Source organism: Aegilops tauschii, chromosome 6 (assembly GCF_002575655.3).
Source record: "Aegilops tauschii subsp. strangulata cultivar AL8/78 chromosome 6, Aet v6.0, whole genome shotgun sequence".
Taxonomy (NCBI): Eukaryota; Viridiplantae; Streptophyta; class Magnoliopsida; order Poales; family Poaceae; genus Aegilops; species Aegilops tauschii.
The window spans coordinates 413,416,279-413,437,607 of record NC_053040.3 but is presented as its reverse complement, the minus strand read 5'-3'; the positions used below and the strand labels follow the sequence as shown (position 1 = coordinate 413,437,607).

Below are 21,329 nucleotides of genomic sequence, written 5' to 3'. Positions count from 1 at the left end.
GTGAGAGATTATGCATCTCACCGACTGCACTCCATGCATCTTCCACCACCTTTGGCAACGTCGAATCCCTCTCCCAGAATACCTCATATCTTCTGCTCCTTCCCTTCGTAGGCCCCGGATCCGGCTCTCCCTTTAGAAAGAGCACGACGTGATCTGAGCATGGGGATGGGATGTGCTCAACTGTAGCGAACGCAAACAAATTACGCCAACCGTTCGTAGCCACCGCACGGTCAAGTCTCACCTTTACATTGGCCGATCTCCCCCGTCTATTATCATATGTGAACGGCAGGCCGGTGAACCCAAGATCCACTAGCTCACACAACTCTAGAGTGTCCCGAAATACAACCATCTGTGCTTCCGCCCGAGGCGTGACTGAGAAGTGTTCAAAATCCCACATAGCTTCATTAAAATCTCCAATTACAAGCCAAGGCAAATCATTGACAGCTTTCAAGCTCGGTATCTTGGACCACATTAAATGCCTATGCTCCACCCGCGGATCCCCGTACACAAAGGTAGCACTCCATTCCGCCGCTCCTTCACGGACTTGGATAACTGTATCGATGAATCTGTCATCCTTGTCCAATACTTTTACCACACAATCTTCCCTCCAGAAAAGTGCCAGACCACCACTACGCCCATTGCTATCCACACCACAAAACCCCTTAAGCCCTAACTTGGCTCAGATCCTCTTCATCTTCTCCTCCTTTTGTCTAGTCTCACACAGAAAAACAAGCATGGGGGAACGCGACTTACACAACGTCGCTAGCTCGCGAACTGTCTGGGTGTTCCCCCCTCCCCGGCAGTTCCAACTAAGGCAATTCATTGGGCCCGGCGGTCCTCCTCCCCGGAGGCCACCTGCGTAGTTGTGTCCATGTCAACTCCTTCACTCTCATCCACCCCCATCTCCTTGTCTCCTCCTCTTTACAATAGGGTTCTTGCCAGGTGTGGTGTTCGGATCTGTCGGAGCCCCTACATCCACACTCTCTCTCCATTCTCCAGACGAAGAACCGCATCTGCCACCTTGCCGGCCAAGTTGGGCACAGCCTGACCCCTCACATTGACCATACCATCATCCCCCACCAATCTCTTCCTAGTTGTACACTCCTCAGCTGCCCTCGTCATCTTAAATTGCATTATGTCCATCCCCACCGACAACTCCAATCCTCCCTCTCTCTGAATATCAGCATCACCCCTCTCCTCCGCGGCATGTGTTCTATCTCCACTAACTCCAGCGCCTCTTCCACCCCTTATTTCTCCTCGACCCCCACCCATATTGCCAGCACCCCCTCTCCCTCCATTAACCCCCTCCTCCTCTACCTCCTCTCATACCCGAACCCATCGGCTCGCTGACCCAATGCAACCAGTCCCCCCAATCACACAACGAGCTATCATGCACACCATCCCCACACTCCTCCACGACATAGCCCATATGACCACAGAAGTAGCAGAAGTCTGGAAGTTTTTCATAATACACCGAATATCTCTTTCTCTCCTTCAAGGTAATATGGACAAACCTTACTAGTGGCAGAGTTACATTCACAAACACCCGAACCCTCAAGAAGTTTGATGGATTAATCCTTCCTTCATTCACCGTCACTGTAAACAGGGGTTCTCCTACCTTCTTTGCCACCTTCTCAGCCAACTCCTTCTTCCTCGTTAATCCGTCTGGCAAGCCTTTTATCCTAGCCCACAGTGGATACATGTTCAAGTCATACTCTTCCACGTTCGAGAAACCATCATACTCTACCAACACCACCGGATCCCTCCAGAACTGCCATGGCCCCCCTTCCATTACCCGCTTCCAATCTCCCAAACAATGGCACTGCGCCAAGAACAAGTTGGCGCCTTTGATGTTAAACGTCACCCCTTGTGCACAAGCCCACGCGTTCCTCATGGAGTTCAGCAAGGAAACACATGACTAAACGGCCGTAAGGTATGAACCCTAAACAACGCCATCCAGCGTACGTCCTTGATCAGCTCTTCAAACTCCCCGGACAAATCCAGATCTTCCTCCTCCTCTCCTTGCAGTTTAAGATTCTCAAACACGTCCTCCAAATCATGATTTGGATCATACTGGCCCCAATCTGCTTCCTCCTCATCCTTCTGATCTTTCACAGTCTCCCCTCCTCCGATCTTCCTCCCTACAGCTTCGCCTTCTGCCGCCGCGCTCCTCTGATCAAGCCCGGCTCCAGCAGATGGATCCTCAACCCTAGGCACCCGTACTTCCGGCTTATCCACCCCGCCTCGCCCCCCGACTGCTCATGTCGTCCATGCAATCGCCGTAATCCACTTCTGTCGTCCCCACCACGGAGTCCGCACGCGAATCAGCTCTCGAACGATGTGATTTACGTAGATCTTGGTGTACTTCAGCGGCGCCGAAGGAAGGGTTGGACCCCAGGGAAACCCTAGGGGAAACTAAATAGTTCATGATTTGGACGTACATTTCCAGGAAACAAAAGAATGCCTTTCCCTTCTGAAGATATTGCCATTTCCGAGAAGCTAAATATCCATGCAACAACAAACACAACCTCAAAGAAGAAGGGTGTCCAAAATCTCTTCCGACATCAACAATGAAATCCGATAGAGCCTTGATATATCCAATTAATCTGCAGGTAGTTCCATATTCTTACATTGAAATTGGAAGAAAAGAATTGATGGATCCTATTGATGAGTGTTATTTTTACGCTCAACACATCATAGTGTTAACCGTTTTATCTTATAGAATTTGAGATATTTCCTTCGATACTGCTACTAATGACTGATGAATGCAAGATACTGTGAAATCCTCTCTTAATTTTTGTTTCCACGGAAAAATGGGCTATATATGGATAAAACCAAGCATATGCATGGAGTCGAATTAAAGTGGAGATGGAAGAGATCAAGTGGGAGGCCTGACAGAAGCAGAAGAGCGCAAGAGGGCATCCGGTACAACTGCAAGTGCTCATTCCAAGTGCCCATGACATTGTCTTGTGCTTCCAAGAAACTATTATAAAGGGGCCTCCATCGGATTCGCGACAGATCGCCAGAACCTCATCTCTGCACAGAAGCAATTCACCAACCCTAGTCACCATCATTTCCCATCTCATCTCCATAGATGCCACCATCACCATCACCGCACCAAACCACCTCCAAGTTAACCATACTTGTAATCGTCCATCGCCTCCGGCAACCACTGTAAGACATATTATCCGTAAAGCATTCATCTTGATGTGTTCTTCAATGATTTTTTTTGTGGCGATCCGATCGCCATGTGTGAGTAATTAGGCAAGGTCATCGGTTGAGGCATAGCCTTGCAACCTGATGTATTTGTTTGAGGGATTGATGAAATGACTTTGAACTAAAGTCATGTATGTGTGAAATAAAATTGTATCATAGTTTTCTCTTGTCTCTCTCGCGTTCTTTGACACCGCAGGTACCCGGGATCATGGAGTTTGAGCCACGTGGAAGCTAAGGGCAAGGAGAACGTGAAGCTCTATTCTTAACACCAATGACAAAAAGGTTTAGTACGGTAGCGCTATTCTTGAGGTGGACTATAGTGAATGATCTAACGTTCCAAATTTGAACTTTAGTGGCATCTTTGATTCATAGGATTGTGAAAACAAATGAACATGAAAACATCATGGCTTTTCAAGGTCTGCCTATGGTCATTTGGTAGCATAGATGAAGGCTCTTCAGTAAGGGAGGGAGTTTATTCCCAAAAAACTCAATCGGGAACAAAATAGGGTAGCAGATCAGTTGGCATTATACAGCCGTATGGAGTCTTGTCATGTTGTTTGGCTCCTTAGAGATCCAGTGTGTATCAAGGAATTGTTGCCTCCTGTTTGTAACCGTATAGCAATGGAATAAAATCCATATTCCGCCGGAAAAAAAGAGTTGTTGCTCAAAGTTTACCGTGTTCCTTTTTTTCTTGCCGAAAAAGGTTACCATGTTCGCTGTTGAGGTGGACTAAGGTGAATGATCTAGCGTTCCGAATCTGAACTTTAGTGGCATCTTTGATTCATAGGATTCTCAAAACGCATGAATATGAAAAACATAGGATTGTAACCTCATGCCTTTTTGAATCTTATTACAAAAAATTGGTTTGCTTGATTGCATAAAAAACAATTCTCTCTAAGAGGTTGAGTAGACGATAAAATTCATATAAGATTCAATGCAGCAGGACATACTTGTGAGGTCAAAATTTTCGTATGATAATCTTTTGAATCAAAGATGCCGGTAATAGTACATTTTCGTATGATAATCTTCGTCCTCCCAATGACGAAGCAGTTGACGAAGAAGGACCTGACGACGGGGATTGGATTCGGAGACGCTCAGATCTTCTTCCCATCGCACTGGACGGTGGAGGTCTATTGTGCGGTGACGACTTTGGCAGAGGTGAAGGAGTACAAAAGGGTTGAGGAGGGGGTGGTCGGCTGACTTTAAAGCTAGAGCACGCTTCTCAGGCGACCCGCCTTCGTGAATGCAGATAGGCGGGAGGACGGTGAGCCTGCGTGAATGCGGAGGGTTCTAGATGCCGGAGAGGGTTTTTTGAATGGGTTTGGGGCCTTCGAGTCCTATGTGGCGGACGTCCAAACTCCCTTAGAGCTCCCTCGAATTTGGTGGTGGGGCTGTGAGATTTTGAATGTCCAAACCGAACCGGCCCGATTGTGTTCAGTGTTGGATAGCTAATAGTGTCGGCACGACACGACCCAAACATTTGGGATAGTTTTGGTGACCGGGTTGAAGATGCCCTAAGGCCTTTGGAGCACAAAATGCGACGTAGATGATGAAATTCCTACAAGATTCAATGCTGCAGGACATACTTCCGAGGTTAAAATTTTCGTATGATAATCTTCTGAATCAAAGATGCCGGTAATAGTACATCTTTAGTTGAGCTAACCAACTTTTCACCGGGGACAGCAAATCCATCACAGCCCAAGCAAAGTTAACACCCGGCCCCGCCGCCATGCCATGCTCGGCGCGCGGCCGCGGCTAGCGAGGGACTGCCCCGGCGCCGAGCGGGCGTTGATCCACTCAACCCAAACCTCCCCCGTGTCCTTGACCTTTCAGAAAACGCGGCAATCCCCGTCAGCGTCCGTGCCAGCTCCGGAGCGAGCCAGGGCGACGACCCCGGACCCCGATGCCGATGCCGATGCCCACCTGTCCACGGATCCCGATGCGGCCTGCCTGACACCCCGGCCCAGAGCCTCACACGTCCAGAACACAAAAGAAAGGCAGCACGACGACCCAGTCGTCCCGCCCCCGCCGGTATAAATAAAGCTCGACGCCCCCACAAGCTTCTCACCTCAATCAGCATTCAGCAAGCGACCTCAGCAGCCATCCCAGACCTCCTCCTCCCGACCGCACGACCACCACATCCTTGGCGCCATTGGAGCCGCCGGCGCTGCGCCGCGATCGCTCTGCCCTGCTCTGCGTGGCCCGTGAAATGTGCGGCATGCCGATCGCCGGCTGCTTCGGTGGGAAAGGGAAGGTGGGCGGCGGTGCCGGCGCTGCGCCTGCGCCAGCGTGCCCGCGCTACGTGCCCAGGAGGGGCAAGGTGTTCCGGGCCGTGCTGGGCGCGCTGGTCAGCTGCTACCGCCCCGCCAGGACCGGGCCTCTGCCGGGCTGAGGCTCGGCTCGCCCGCCGCCGCCGCCGGCGTCCCTGGTCGGCAGCGGGGGCTCGCGTCAGCCGGAGAGCGGGCATTCGCAGCGCTAGTCCGCCGGAGTCGACCAACCAGTGTAGTAGTAGCAGCTCAACTTTGCCGAGGCCCTGTTTTTAGCGCTAGCTCCACATTCCACAGGGTCTTGAAATTAGGATGTTCGATCTAGCAAACACAAATAAGTGCAGCCTTTTTCTTCTTCTTTTTTTTGCCCCAAATGTCTGATTTGAGTAGGCACATTTGCTCTGCATTTTGTTAGAAGAAACCAACCACTGTTTTGAATTATTGCTATCTTGCCCTCCTGAGAACCTTGTGAATTAATTCCTGAAAGCCATCGTGCATCATGAACTCTCAACTGAAGTCAGCTTCATCAGGTGTTTGATCACTTCATTCATGAGAGAACAAGACACGAAAGATTGAAGACCATCTTTGAATAATAACTGTACGGGGCAGGGAAGCAGTCAGCGGAGGGAATTGTTTGCGTCGACGGGACAGGATGGCTGTCTCTCTCGACACAGACACGACTGCACGGGAGCAAAAACAAATGACCGGCAAAGTCGTAGGTCAGGGTCAGCGTTTTGACCTGAATCTTGGCGTCGGCCGGCCTTGGCTAGTTGCATTGGTGGACGGATCCGTGATCGTCCTGGCCCGCACTGCAGTGGCCGGATCAGATGAAAATTCAGCAGTTGGCAAATCTTGTCGCCCCAAACCTTTGCTTCCGAAGCCTCAACATTGACAAGGCTGCATTTTTGCTACTGTAACTCGGTTGGTTCCAGCTCAACCTCATCGTATACTACTCAAATAAGACCTTCTTTCCTTCCAAACCAAAGCACAAAGACCTCGCAATGAAATCGGCCCTGCTCCGTCGGTCAATCGATCAACAAAAGAACAACAAATACTACAGATAAAAGAACAGGACTACACAAGCTGTCCATCGATCAACATTCAATAATCAAGCATACTCCCTCCATCTCAGTTTACAAGTCTTGCACGTATATCTAGGTCATTAATTTAACTTATATAAAATAAACTGTTTAACATAAAACTTGTATCATTAGAAAATAGAATATCTAAAGTTTCTATTGATATATATTTTGTAATGTATGCCTCTTATTAAGTTGGTTAAATTAACGACCTACGTACACGTGCACGACTTGTAAACTGAGATGGAGGGAGTACCTTTGACGTGGAGAAAGAGACTACCTAAGAGTATCTACAACTGGACCTCATACTCATCCTAAACGCTCGGACAGGCTGCCTGGTCACTTTCCAGACCAAATAACGCCACTCAACCGACCTCCCCATGTACGGCCCAAACGCCCAGACTGATCGGCACTCCCCATATTCAATCCAAATCTGGGGCAGATATAGGAAAGCCCGGGCACGCCCGCCACGTAGGACGAACCGTTGAGGTCCGCGCCAATTCTGTCGTATCTGCCTCCTCTCTCCTTGCCCTAACAACACTCATCTTCTTTGTTCGCCCTCCTCCTCACTGCCGCCACCGGAATTCCACCGGTATCGGTGCTCCGCAGCCATCCCCAACGCACACAACCAAAGCCGCCACCGGACAAGGTTGCCGCCATCGGATGCCGCCCCGGTACGTCAAACGTCCCCCTATTTTCACCCCGTGCTCTACGTGTTTGATGAAATGTCTGGGCCAGTTTCTGATTCTTTCGACCATTACTTCTAGGTCACCAATGGATTCGTCGTTGAATGATGGCTATGAAAATGATGATCTTGACGAATTCATATTCAACGAGTTCATCGTCTGATCCGGACGATGAGGATGCCTAAATGATGACGACGACGATGATGATGATGATGATGATGAGCATCCAAGAGGAGTTCAAGAAGGCGGAGGAGCACATCCTAAATTTCAAGGGTTCCATCAAGGGCCGGAGAGTGATTCCGCGTGATAGGATTGTTGGTGCACAACTTCTGTTCACGGACTAATTCGCAGTTGTCCTAGCATTACAAACTTTCTTTCGTCGTCGCTACCGGATGAGCAGGAACTTATTCTTGCGGGTAGTGGAAGGCGTGAAGAAGGCTAATGACAACTTCAAGCAGAGGAAGGATGTTGCAGAAAGCTTTCTTTCTCTCCTCTGCAGAAATGCACTGCTGCTCTCCGGATGCTTGCTTATGGTAAAGCAACAGATGCAATTGATGCAGAAATCCGAATGGGGGAAACCACGGTCTTGAACACCATGGTGTAGGGGTGGATTAACGAGTTGCTCGACTCGTTAAGCTCGTTAAGATTAACGAGTAAGAAACCCTGTTCGGATCGGTTCGTTTGAATCTCGTTAAGCTCGTGAGCGCTCGTTAACAGATTCTGATGTGTTATAGTCTGCATAGGATGAGCGCGTAGATGTGGTTTTTAAGAAGGATGATGGTGATAGAAGGAAGATGGTGATTACAAAAGGAAATGCACTAGTTTGTTGCCTCCTATGTAGATTAGATTGAATATATGGGCTGAGATGCTACAAAATTTTTGTCATGTAAGATGAAAATATGTGTTGTCTTTTTACTAATGAGTTTAACGAGCTATTTATGAAACTCGTTAGTTTGTTCATTAAGCTCGTTAAGCTTAACGAGCTAAAATCGATGATTGGCTCTGTTCATTAAGAAGCGAGCCACGAGCTTAACAAGCTAAAATCGATGATTGGCTCTGTTCATTAAGAAGTGAGCCACGAGCTTAGCGAGCCGAACTATCCAACTCTCATTAAGCTCGCGAACTACGAACTTTTGGTCCAAGACGGTGTAATTTGCATGCACTATGATAAAGGTGTTCGGACCAGAGTACCTGAGAGAGCCAACTGTTAAGGACACAGAAAAATTGTTGGCAACTGGAGCAGCAGGAGTATTCCCCGGTATGCTTGGTTCAGTTGATTGTATTCACTGGCAGTGGAAAAATTGCCCAAAAGGTTTGCGTGGCAATACCAAGGTCACGTCCAAGAAGCCACCATCATATTTGAAGTAATGGCGTCGCAGGACTTGTGGATTTGGCATGCTTTTTTTGGCACGTCAGGTTCGTGCAATGACATCAATGTGCTCCAACGATCTCCTTTGTTTAAGAGCTCTGTGATGGGGAAGTGCATAATTGGTAAGTTAGAGATAAATTTTACTGATTTCAAGTATGGACCCACATATGCTTCACAAGATTATCAAGAAGTTGTATATGAACCTGTTGATCTCGTAGTTGCCGATGGGTCTCCAGAAAGTTGGCAATATTGTCTGCCTCTTGTTCCGGGAGGCATACCTGAACACTGGGATTCTCAAAATCATGTGTGCGCACTGCCCCTTCACCCTCATACTTGACAATCATATTGTGCAAAATTACACAACATGTCATGAGCTATCAAAGTGTCTCGGGTTTCCACATCATCGCAGATCCACGAACAAATACCCCAACGAGCTTGGACCACCTCTCCACATACTTCCTAGCTGCCTCTTGCATTGTTGCAAAGCGGGTTTATTTGTTGCCTTGAGGATCCGATATAGTCTTTGCATACGCCACCCACTGAGAATAGATACCATCGGCAAGGTGGTACATGGTGTAGTTATGTCCTCAGCGGTATAGTTGCAGGGTGGACTATGAACAATATTTATGTTTGAACTATGTTTGGATTATGTACTATTAAGTATGAATTTGTGTGCATCAAATCTATTTTTGTTCAAAATGGTCAACATGCACGTGTTTGTATGGACTCGGAGTTAGGGACCATGGTCCGCGGCGCGTTCGGGCACGTTCGTGAGCATATAGAGGCGGATATTAGCTACTTCGGGTTGTACATGTTCTAAGTAATAACAAAAGAAATGAAGACATAAACGAGACGATCACCCGCAAAAAAAAAACCGAGACGGTAACAAACACAATGTCGGTATAGATATCTAGCCGAGTAATGCTACATCTACAAAGGTTTACAAAAAGATTTTACGTATAAACTGATGTGAAAGATAATGATCGGTAATAGGGGATGAGGGGGCCACACCACTTAAAATCAGGGGGAGAGAGAGAATTAGTTTGGAAGGTTAAGTAAACCTTTGTGGTTCTTTGTAGATGTAATAAGTAATAACATAACTGTATCTAGCCTGTGCAAAATTGTAAACTAGCCACCTCAAATTGGCCAGCGCCGATCACTGTGCCGAATCATGCATGCTGGGAGCCATCGCCCTCCGCCGATGCGCGGGCGGGCTCCTGCTGGCCATGGCTGCCGTGATCCCCGTCTCCCTCCACACTCACCACCGTACTGACCGGCAAAGCCTCTGCCGTCACCCGCACCGCCTCTCCTAGTGAACCGCTCGCCGCCGGGAGGACCATCGGAGAGCGCTCGTAGTACTGCGCGGCGTTGCTGGCGTAGAAGTCGTCAAGCGAGAACCGAGGGACCACGCCCCCCGCCTGATGATGGTAGTTCGCGCTGGCGCCGCCCAAGTACGGCAGCTGCTGATGGTACTGCTGCTGTTGCTGCTGACGGTACTGCTGCAGCTGCGGCGCGTATGCCGTCGGCTGTTGCTGCTGCCTCCCAAACGCCGTCGCCTGCTGCTGCTGCTGCGTGAACGCCATAGCCTGCGCCTGCTGCTGCTGCGTGAACGCCATAGCCTGTTGCTGCTGCTGCGTGAACGCCATAGCCTGCGCTTGCTGCTGCTGCTCCTGCGTGAACGCCATGGCCTGTTGCGGCTGCTGCATGAACGTCATCCGCCATTGCTGCTTGGCTGCGTAGATCTGTCTTTGTAACCAGAGGTATTCCTCCAGATTTTGCTGAATCACTCGCTTCTCGCGCATCTCATCTGTCTCTGGCTGCTTCTGCATCCGCGGGACGGCCGACGGCGGGTTCACTCCTTGGCTGGCCGGGCATGAAGGCGGCGTCATTACTGTCTGATTCTGACCGCGATTGTTGGGGGTACCTACGGGCCGGTACGGCGGCGGCCTTACCTGGCCGTTGAACGCCACCTGCTGCTGCGCCACCGGCACCTGCCCGTTGTATGCCGCCAGCTGCCGCGGTACGCGCACCTGCCCGTTCAACGCCGGCTGCGGCGCCGGGCCGTTGTTGCGTGCCACCGGTGGCCGCGGCAACAGTGGTCGAGCATAGTATTCCAGCGTCCTGGTCGGAGCCTGCATGCCGTTGCCTTGTGGTCGCGGTGCTGGGGCTCCGACGCGCTGGCGGTTTGAGTGCTGAGCCCGCTTCTTGGCGGCGGCGGCGTTCTGAAGCTGCTGGTCCTCCGCGGGCCTCTTGCACGCCTGTTTCTTCGGAAGCTTTGGAAGCGCCGCCGTCGTCTCCTCGCCGCTCTTCTCCTCCGTGTCTCCTGCTCCGGCGGCGATCGTCTTCTCCTCCCCGCCCCCTTCCCCTGCCATGTCGGCAAGTGGAGCGCTGGCGATTGGCCGATTGCAGAAGGAGAGGAAATCGTTCTGGCCGGAGCGTGGCGTCGCAAGCTACGATCGATCTGGTCTTGGCTTTCTTGGTCATAGGCTGCATTATGTACCTGATGAAATACAGACTCGAGTTCATTACGAACACGGATTCCGAGACGGCCCCTCTGCTTGTTCCTCCGTCCTGGTCCGTTCCGTTTCTTTCTTTTTTTAGGAAATTATACAAACCATCAACCGATCGGATCGAATTAATATATAGAATATCTTTTTTCTTGCGTGATATAGAATATATTTTTCAACACAGGGTGGATTAAACCCACACCGGTAACTAGCAAAGTCAAACAAGACCGAAGTTATGCCTCGATGGAATTAAAAAAAAACTTCAAAACGATCAAAACAATGATCAACAATCTAAAACGACAACCATATCCGCATCTACGATCAGTTGACATCATCGGTACCTCTAGAAGGATACTCCAATAGCAACGCCTTCGAGAAGGGAACGACGCTCAAGCGCCGTCGTCGTTGGATCTAGGGATGGTACCCGCAGGGTATGGGTATGGATGGAGCCATCCTATACCTTTACCCGTCCATCTTGAACTTACCCATTACCTATACCCATACCCATCAAGGGTACAACTTTTCCCCATACCCGTCACCCGACAGGGTATATGGGTATCCGTGGGTAAAAATACCCGCATTTACAACACATCAAATTGAGCAGAAAATAGTTGTTAAAAGCAACATATAATCACAAATTATTAATAGCAACACTTTTTGAACATCAATGCACAACAACATATTGTAACAGCAACACATTCTCACAAACAAAAAAGAAAACTTGCCTATAAGGCAACACATAAAATGTCAAACACAATATATAATCATAAATAACAATACATAGTCATACATTTTAAGTTCAGAAAATCACGATAAATTATAAAGATATTTTGACTTCACATTAGAGTTTTTACCTAGCGCGGTTAGGGGGGAAGTTAATACGTCAGGATATTAAAGAAAACACACTTGTTAACATTTTAGATGGGTATATGGGTACGCGGGTATGGGTTATACAATCCCATACCCATACCCTCTCTACCCGATGGGTATGATATTTTCTCATTTAAGTACCCATGGGTAAATTTTTGTCTCATACCCTTACCCTAAGGGTACATGGGTAATTGGTACCCATTGCCATCCCTAGTCGGATCCAACCCTCAAAGGCTATATCATTGGTTTTCACCTTGAAGAGCAAATCCGAGCAATGCTTTCAACAAGGTAACGATACAATATGAATCGCAATTGCTAGATATAACCAATAAGGTCACACCTGGGGTTGTCATCCCGGAGCTCAAGACTGATGCTTGAGAAGCACCGCCAAATCAAAGTCGTCCAGTGTTGTTACCGCCACTTTCCACGATCCCAGCAGCTACATGCATAGTGCAGTCTTTGATGTGAGATGTCGCACAACTGAGACATGCTTGCAAACGCAGGTAGTAGAGCCGCAAAAGAACCGGTCGCCTCCAACAGCTTCAAACAACGAAGGTCACCATCGCACATTGCAATGGAGATTTAAGGAGGAAGGTCACCGAGACCGCCAAATCCCATGTTGGGACACCAGCAGACCCACACCGGCCCCATGTTGGGGGAGTGGATGTACAAACCCAACACCTGGGTTCAAATCCTCACAGAGGCGAACTGAGGTTCTATTATTATTGAGGACCAGACTTTCTGGTACTCATGCATTTATCCTTGAGGACTAGGCTTGAAGAGTAACCGACATGAAAAATCCTAATACTCATGCTTAAAAGGCTGTGTGCATCAATAGTTGGTGCAGAGGCCGGGGAAGTGAAATTCTCCCCCCAATTTTAAGGGCAGTGAGACTAGCTCAACTGGTTGGGGAAGTGGATGTAAATTTAGGTTCCTACTTATTCTTGTGGACTAGGCTTTTCTGGTACTCATGTATTTATCCCTGAGGATGGCACTCATGCTTAAAAGGATGTGTGCATTCTTCGTTGGTGTAGAGGCCGGGGAAGTGACATTATCCCCCTAATAATATATATAGAATGTCTACTCTTACAGTTTGTATAACACCATCTATTAGTGTAAAATGTGTAATCTTATTAATGTAAAACGTGTAATATTTTTCATACGGAAAAGTGTAATATGTAATTTGTTGTAACTAGCTCTACACCAGCAGTTTTCCTAACACTCAAATCTAGACTTGGTTATGTCTTAGTCGATGCTATATTCGTAAAATATTAAATTGAGATCCATGTAAAATTTTCTTTTGAGTTTCCTTTCTTGCATATTATGTCACTTAACCGAGACTTGGTTAAGTCTCAGTTAACTAAGACCTAGCCACACCCTTTTCCTAAACCCAATAGTATTTAGGATGTCATCCAACAGATACCCCATCTTCTCCTATCTACATACCACGTGAGCCTGCCAGTGCCAATGACTGCTGGACCATCGGCAATGCTCGCCCGACTGCCGCCAGACCACCACGCCGCCTCCACATGTCACCGCCGCTACCCGCTAGACCACCAAACCGTCGCCATCGCGCCTGTTGGCGCACCGCCCGTGTCAGGGCCCACCCCACCGTGTCATCGGTGCCTTCGTGAGAGAGAGAGAGAGAGAGAGAGAGAGAGAGAGAGAGACCGTTGACAGGTGAGACACATATGTTAGACTAATTATAGAGGAAGTTGTATTGGAGATTTGCTAGCAGTGCACCTATGAAATCTAATGCATTTATTGGAAGAGTCCCAATGCACACTCATAGGGATGGTTTTTTGAAAAGTTATTGGAGATGCTCTAATCCATCATTTGATTTCGTTGACATGATTTCTAATAGGTTGGTTCCAGTTGTAAGTGCACTAATTACAATTTCTAATATGATCAAGATGATTCAGAAATTTCTAGATCCATACTTGCTACATATACAATTTAATGTTTTTATTGAATTTTGAAAAATAAACGATTGAGCCAATAAACTGAAGTTAATTTTTTCTCAAATAAGCATTGGTTATATATACAATTTATTGATTTTTTTTATATTTTATTAAATGTTAACTTCTAAACCAAAAATTGTAATGAGCAACTAAAACTACGAATACTTGCAAGCGGGATCCACTCGTCAGGAATCATGTCAGCATAATCAAACTATGGATCAGAACTAGCTGCAACATATTATACCAACATGGCAACATGTGGTATTTTGTGCAACAAACCTAAAGGAAAGATATTTTATGTAAAATCAACCTTAACAGTTTGGTTTGATTTGTTTCTGAAGTTCCTTGTGGTTTTCAACATCTTCTAACAATGGTTTAAATAATATTCGAAACGAAAAGAAAAACAGTAAATGGAGGATTCCAGACCCAAGTCTTTGATTTCTGACGGCAAAAAGCCCAAAGCTAGGTTGATTGGTAAGAATTCCTCCTTGTCCTGTTGGCAAACCTTGTGAATTAAGGGGCTGTTTGGTTCTAGGCCTAACCATGCCACACTTTGCCATACAATGTTGCCACACTTGCCTAAGGTTGGCAAGCCTAAGGGAATCTTGCCACATTTTTTGAGTGTATGTGATGTGGGACCCTATAATGGCTTGCCTAAGATGTGGCTTGAACCGAACACTCATCCAAATTGATCAAACTTGCCTAACCTTAAATGTGGCAACCTTAGGCAAACTTAGTCTCAAACCAAACAGCCCCTAATTCCTGAAAGCCATCTAGCTCTGATTGCTTCAACAGAAAGTCCCAAATGAACCAAGAGGAGCACTAATTAATTGCATCTCTGAACAACTGTAGGGAGCAGAGATGCAGTCAGCGGAGAGAATTGTTTGCGTCAACGAGTCAGCTGTCTCTCTCGACACAGACACGACTGCACAGGACAAAAAAACAAATGATGGGCAAAGTCGTAGGTCAGGGTCAGCGTTTTGACCTGAAATCTTGGCCGACTTGGCCCGCACTGCAGTGGCTTATATCAGCTGAGATTGGGCCATGAAAATTGTCACCCGTGGACAAATCTTGCCGCGTTGGCTGAACAATCTGAGCTCCCTATCTTTGCTTCTGAACATTGAAAAAAGGAAGAAAAGTGACCAAACCAAACCAAATCTAGCAATTAAATCGTTCCCGAGTCATTCTTTCTCCAATACCGTCTGTCAATCAATCAAGAAGGAAAGAACAAGAGAAACCACAGAAGCACAGATTTTTTCTACGGAACACACAAACTATTCCATCGATCAACAATCAAACATATGTTTGAAGTCGAGAAAGAGACCAAGTAGTTTCAGCTTACAACTAACAATGAACGACTGGCATAAACAAGACGTTAACAAACACTACAGTTTCGACCAAGAACACGCTAACCAACACACGATCTCCATATACCAGATTTCAGCACCGATCACCATGCCGAAATCCTGCGCAAATCACTCTCGTTCTTGCTGGAATCACAAAATTGAGCACCGATCACCGAGCCCGACCATGTTGGGGGTGATCTCGTCCTCTGCGGACGCGCTCCCACCCGGCGAAGCCTTCACAGCGGCAGACTCCGCCCGATCATGGTTGGCGTTGTTGCCGTCCCCGCTTCCCACCGCAGACACCACCGTGCTGTCCGGCGAACCGTCTGCCTTCACCGGCGCCGCCTCTCCTGGGGAGCCGCTCGTCGCCGGGAGCACCGCCCGGCTGCGCCTGTAGTGCTCCGCCGCTTGGCTGGCGTAGAAGTCGTCGAGCGAGAACTGAGGGGCCTTGCCCCCCGCGTCGGGGTTGCAATCGGCGTTGGAGCCGCCGAAGTACGGCTGCTGCTGCATCATGAACGCCATCGTCCATTGCTGCTGCTGGCGCATCATCAACGCCATCTGCTGCTGCTGCTGCTGCTGCTGCATCCAGAGGTATTCCTCCAGGTTTTGTTCAAGCACCCGCTTCTCGAGCATCTCATCCGTCTCCGGCTGCTTCTGAGGGAGAGGGACGACCGGCGGCGGGTTCACTGCTTGGCCGGCCGGGCACGAAGGCCGCGTCATCATTTTCTGGTTCTGACCGGACCGCGGCGGCCGCATCTGGCAGTTGAACGCCACCTGCTGCTGCTGCTGCGGCACCGGCATCATCTGTCCGTTGTACGCCACCGGCTGTCGTGTCATGATCGACACCTGACAATTGTACGTCCCCTGCTGCTGCGTCATCGGCATCTGCCCGTTGTACGCCGCCGGCTGTCGCGTCATTATCGGCACCTGACCGTTGTACGCCACCTGCTGCCGCGGCACGTGCCCCTGGCCGTTGTTGTATGTCACCAATGGCAGCGGCGTCCGTGCGGCAGCTTGATACCCCATGGGCTGCCCTGGTCCATCGTAGTATTCCAGCATCCCGAACGGAGCTTGCATGCCGTCGCCTTGTGGCTGTGGTGGTGGCGGCGGCGGCGCTGGTGGCTCGATCTGCAGGCGGTTTGAGCGGCGACCCCGCTTCTTCTTCGCGGCGGCGGGGTTGCGCAGCTGCTGGTCCTCCGACACGGGCCTCTTGCCCGCCTGTTTGTCCGATAGCATTGGAGGAAGCTCCGCCGTCTCCCCTTCGTCGTCGCTCTCCGCCGCCTCGGCGTTGCTGGGGCCTGCCTCATCGTCATTGTTCCGCTTTTTTCTGCCGACCGGCGCCGGGTAAATCTTGTACATCACGTACCTGTCCAACTGCATGCATCCAATCCGATCAAAGTCAAAGTAATCACTTCTCCAATCAGATTATTTTTAGTTGGGTCCAATCCGTATATACTATGTCTCAATCAAATGAGTAAGCACTTGTCTAAATTCATCCAGGCTTGAAGAAAAGTGTTCTAAAGAAGGGTCAAATGTTTCTTAACTTGGCCTGCCTATTTCAACTGAACTGAGATTGAGTCTTGATTCAGAAAAGTGCTGCACTTTGGTAAATCTATCGAGGACCTAAAAGAAAATTCTGGCAAAACTATTTTCAATTTGCCCACCACAAATTCCCGCAAAAATATACCAAAAATTATAATAAGTATTTCTATTGGGGACTTACAAGAAAATTTTCAATTCTAGCAAAACATATTGATATTTAATATGTGAAGTTCCCGCAAAAACAAATTTTGTACAAAATATTTAGACTTGCGAAGTAAAATAGCATTATTAGATTTAAATGGCATATTTTTTCATAATTTACTACTCAAATTAGTGGTCAACGATTGTCTATTGGAGACAATGTTTAAATGAAGAAGTTCTGTCTACATTTTTTTTGCAGGTGGTCTACTATTTGTTTTTTTATTGAGTTGTTATGCAAATTCATTCAAATTCAAATAAAAATAAAAATTTCATGGATTTGTCCGAAAATAATGTCTAAATTTTCAAAATAATTCAGAAAATTTGACTATTTCGAGGGTCACCTATCCCCCCCCCCCCCCCCCCCCCCCCCTTTGAAGTTCTAAACCTTGGTCGTGTCTACAACTTCATGAAAACCCTCGGTGAACATCCACACCTCAAACTAAACCTCGTCCTGGGCGCGAGATATGATTTAATCCTAAGCAAGACATGCTTGCTAGATTTATATTCTTTGATATTATGAGATGAGATGCTGTTCACCACTAGTAGAATTTATTTTGTCTCCTGCGATCTTTTTTGTCTCCTGCGATTTGTGGATGTGAGGCTTACTTGTTGACGAACCTTAGCATCAATAGATTTGCAATGAAGATGTTTCATCATGATATAAAATTTCATAATGTATTAAGGTATATCTACAACAAACCGATGGTCAATAATTGTCTATTGGAGACCATGTTTAAATCAAGAGGTTGCGGTACATATTTTTTATCTAGTTGTTTAAACAAAAATTATTCAAATAAAAAATCATTGATTTCTGCAAAAATATTTCTAAGTTTTCAAAAGAATTCAGAATTTTTGACTATTTTGACAGTCACCGAAATTTTTGCCCTTCCGAAACTTGGTTGTGTCTAGTGTCTACAAAGTCATAAAAACCCTCGGTGAACATACACACCACGGACTAATCCCCGTCTTAACCGCCAAATTTGATTTAATCCTGAGCAAAAGGCATGCATGCTAGATTTTTATTCTTCGATATTATTACTATGATATAGTGTTGGCCACTAGTAGAATTTATGTTGTCTCGTGCGATTTGTGGATGAGATGCCTGCTAGTCGTTCCTCTTAGCGACGTGTTTAATAGTCGACGAACTTAGCAACATGTATGTTTGACATTCTTGAGAAAGAAATCATATCTACTGCCCGCGAACAGAATCGACTGTTCATAATCTAGAAAATCAGCTAGAAACGAATTATTTTTAGCAAACAAGAAAGGAAAAAACAAGTCGAAACGGTAATGTGGTTTGAATCTCAGAGAAGAAACTCACCGTCGGTCCGCCGGGGCCGCCCTTCTCGGGGAGCTTGATCTCGTACTCCGGGACGGTGAGCTCCTGCATGAGCCAGCCGGACTTCTTCTCCTTCTCCCCGCGGCCCCGGAAGTAGAAGTAGGCGAGGCCGCTCTTGCAGTACTTGGTGGTGCCGTCGCCGGCCACTCTCTCCTCCTTGCGGACGTCGCCGCCGCCCCGCTCGTCCGTCTTGCCCGTCGACGCCTTCCACCGCCCGAGGCGGTCCTTGGTGTCCCGCCGCGGCCTCACCCCGTTCTTGTACTTGCGCTCCCTCGGCGACAGGAAGTAGAAGCTTCTGCCGGCCTGGCCCCGGTCCATGTATTTGCCTGCACATCCACGGACGCAAGAAAGCAAGAAACGATCGCCAAGAACCATCAAGAAGCTGCGAGATGATTCGTCGGGCAGAGGAAACCGACGAGAGAAGTAGAACGAACGTACTTGTGAGCCCGTCCGGGTGGCACTGGTAGACGCTGTCCTCGATGATGGCGTTGTTGGGGACGTACGCCCTGCCCTGGAGCTTGGGGAGCAGGTAGTACCTTATCATCTCGTCCTCGGTCGGCATGAACCGGAACCCCGGTGGGGGACGGAACATACCGTCGCCTCCTCCGCCACCGCCGTCCCAGCCGCCGTGCATCTCCTCCTCCTCGTCTGCCCCGGCGACGATCTCCTCCTCCGCCGTGTCTCCAGCTCCGACGACGATCGCCTTGTCCTCCTCCCCGTCCCCTTCTTCCGCTGCCATGTCGGCGAGTCGAGGTGCTGGAGATTGGAAAGGAGAGGACATCGTCTCGGTCCCGTGGCCGTGCTACAATCGATCTGTTCTTGCCTTTCTTGGCTTCCGCGTTATGTAGTACTACTGGGGATTGACCTATCCTGTTTCTGGAAGCCGCGTCAGATACAGACTCGAGTTCATTACGAACACGGATTCAGAAACAGAATACAATAGCGAGACATAGGGCAGCCTCGCGGTGAAGAGGGAGCGCGACATGGGCCGGCCCAGCCGCGCGTGAGGCCACGGCCTCGTTTATTCCTTTTTCCGCTTTTCTTGTTTTCGTTTATTTATTTATTTTTTACTTTCATTTATACTACGAAATATTATAAATATATATTACAAATATTTTTTTACATATAAACATTTAAAAATGTTAATCAAGCATTTGAAAAATATTAAATGTGTATAGAAAAAATATTTCTCATGTATAAGAAAAATATAGACAAAACAATATACAATGTGTATGAAAAAGTAGATCATGTATTTAAAAAATGTTAATAAAGCATTTAGTTTTTTTAATGTATTTCTTTTTCATATATACAATGTCTATGAAAAACTGTTGATCGCATATTTAAAAAATTTAAACATGTATAATAAAATGTTCCTGCTTTATACGAAAAATGTAAAACATACATTAAGTAAAAGTAGTCATACAAACCTATATATATTTTTAAAATCAATTCTATATTAAAAAAATTTAAACATCTATATAAAAATGTACCTGAAGTATACACGCATAATGTACACTATGTTTGGAAAAAAATGTTTATTGACATTGAAAAATGTTTACCACGTGATGAAAAATGTTGACCATGTATTGAAAAAATTAATATTGTATTTGTAAAATATTAAATGTTTATGAAAAATGTATTTGATATATACTGAATATGTACAATGTGTACGGAAAAAATTAAACATAAAAAATGTAAGTTTTCCAAAAATGTTAATAATGTATTTCAAAATGTTAAAGGTGTATATAAAATATATTTCTGATGTGTATTAAAAATGTTGAGTGCGTATTGAAAAGAGTTGACATTTGTTGAAGAAACCGATGAAAATCAACAAAGAAACAAAGAAAAACAATGAAACCCAATAAAAACCAATAAAGAAACCAAAAAAAGAAAATAAAAAACCAAAGAAAACCAAAAATAATTTGTATGTGCCAACTCTAATTTTCAAAATGAATTTCCTTTTTGTGTGCCCATACCGCTCATGAAGCGGCAGGAGTGGCCGACATTTTCCATGCTAGGTATGTTATTCTCAAGATGAGTGTTTATTCATTTGTCATTGGAGGAGAGTGTGGCCGGTAATAGGGATGCCCAGTTCCAAAATGAAAAATAAATTTACTTTATGTTGTCAAATAATAAATTCTTTGAAAAATGTTGGTATGGAAGGCACACGTGGATACGGCTAGCCATGGATTGTGAAAGAATGGTGGAAGAAGGTATAAACTTTATTTTATGTTTGGGAACCGCCTACGATTTATCTAGCATAGAAAGTATTGGGAATTCTCTGTCGTTTTCGTTGATGGGAAAAGCATGTCTCTCAAACAATTTTTATCTCTCAATTTAAGTTTTGAGCTATGACACATCTACAAATCTCAGTTTCCCTCTGCGAAGGGCCTATCTATTTACTTTTATGTAATTTTTATTTTTATTCATATAAAGCACCAACTAGGAGACACTATTATCATACTTGTGCATTGGATGTATCTAATATTTGGGCGGGTTTCATGAATGGATCAATGATTGAGCATAATGAGCTACGGATAGCTTTCTTTAATGTTGATATTTTGAAAGATATGATTGCTTGTTGATATGCTTGAGTATTGAGGTCTTCATGTTAAATTATAGACTATTGCTTTGAATCATCTAAAGTCCAAATGTCCATGCTACAAAAGAAAAGAATATGAGATGAATATGATGGGTAGCATTCCACATCAAAAAATTTGATTTTATCATTTACCTACTCGAGGACGAGCAGGAATTAAGCTTGGGGATGCTGATACGTCTCCAACGTATCTACAATTTTTTATTGTTCCATGCTATTAAAGTATCAATCTTAGATGTTTTATACTCATTTACTAGCAACTTTATATCATTCTTTGGGACTAAACTATTGACATAATGCCCAGTGCCAGTTGTTGTTTTCTGCTTGTTTTTTACTTTGCAGAATAT

General features: G+C 46.5%; 1 pseudogene; it reads right to left on the bottom strand.

The window, feature by feature from the left end:
• Positions 1–15,062: 15,062 nt before the first annotated feature.
• Positions 15,063–19,122, bottom strand: LOC141025406 (uncharacterized; annotated as a pseudogene).
• Positions 19,123–21,329: the final 2,207 nt, after the last annotated feature.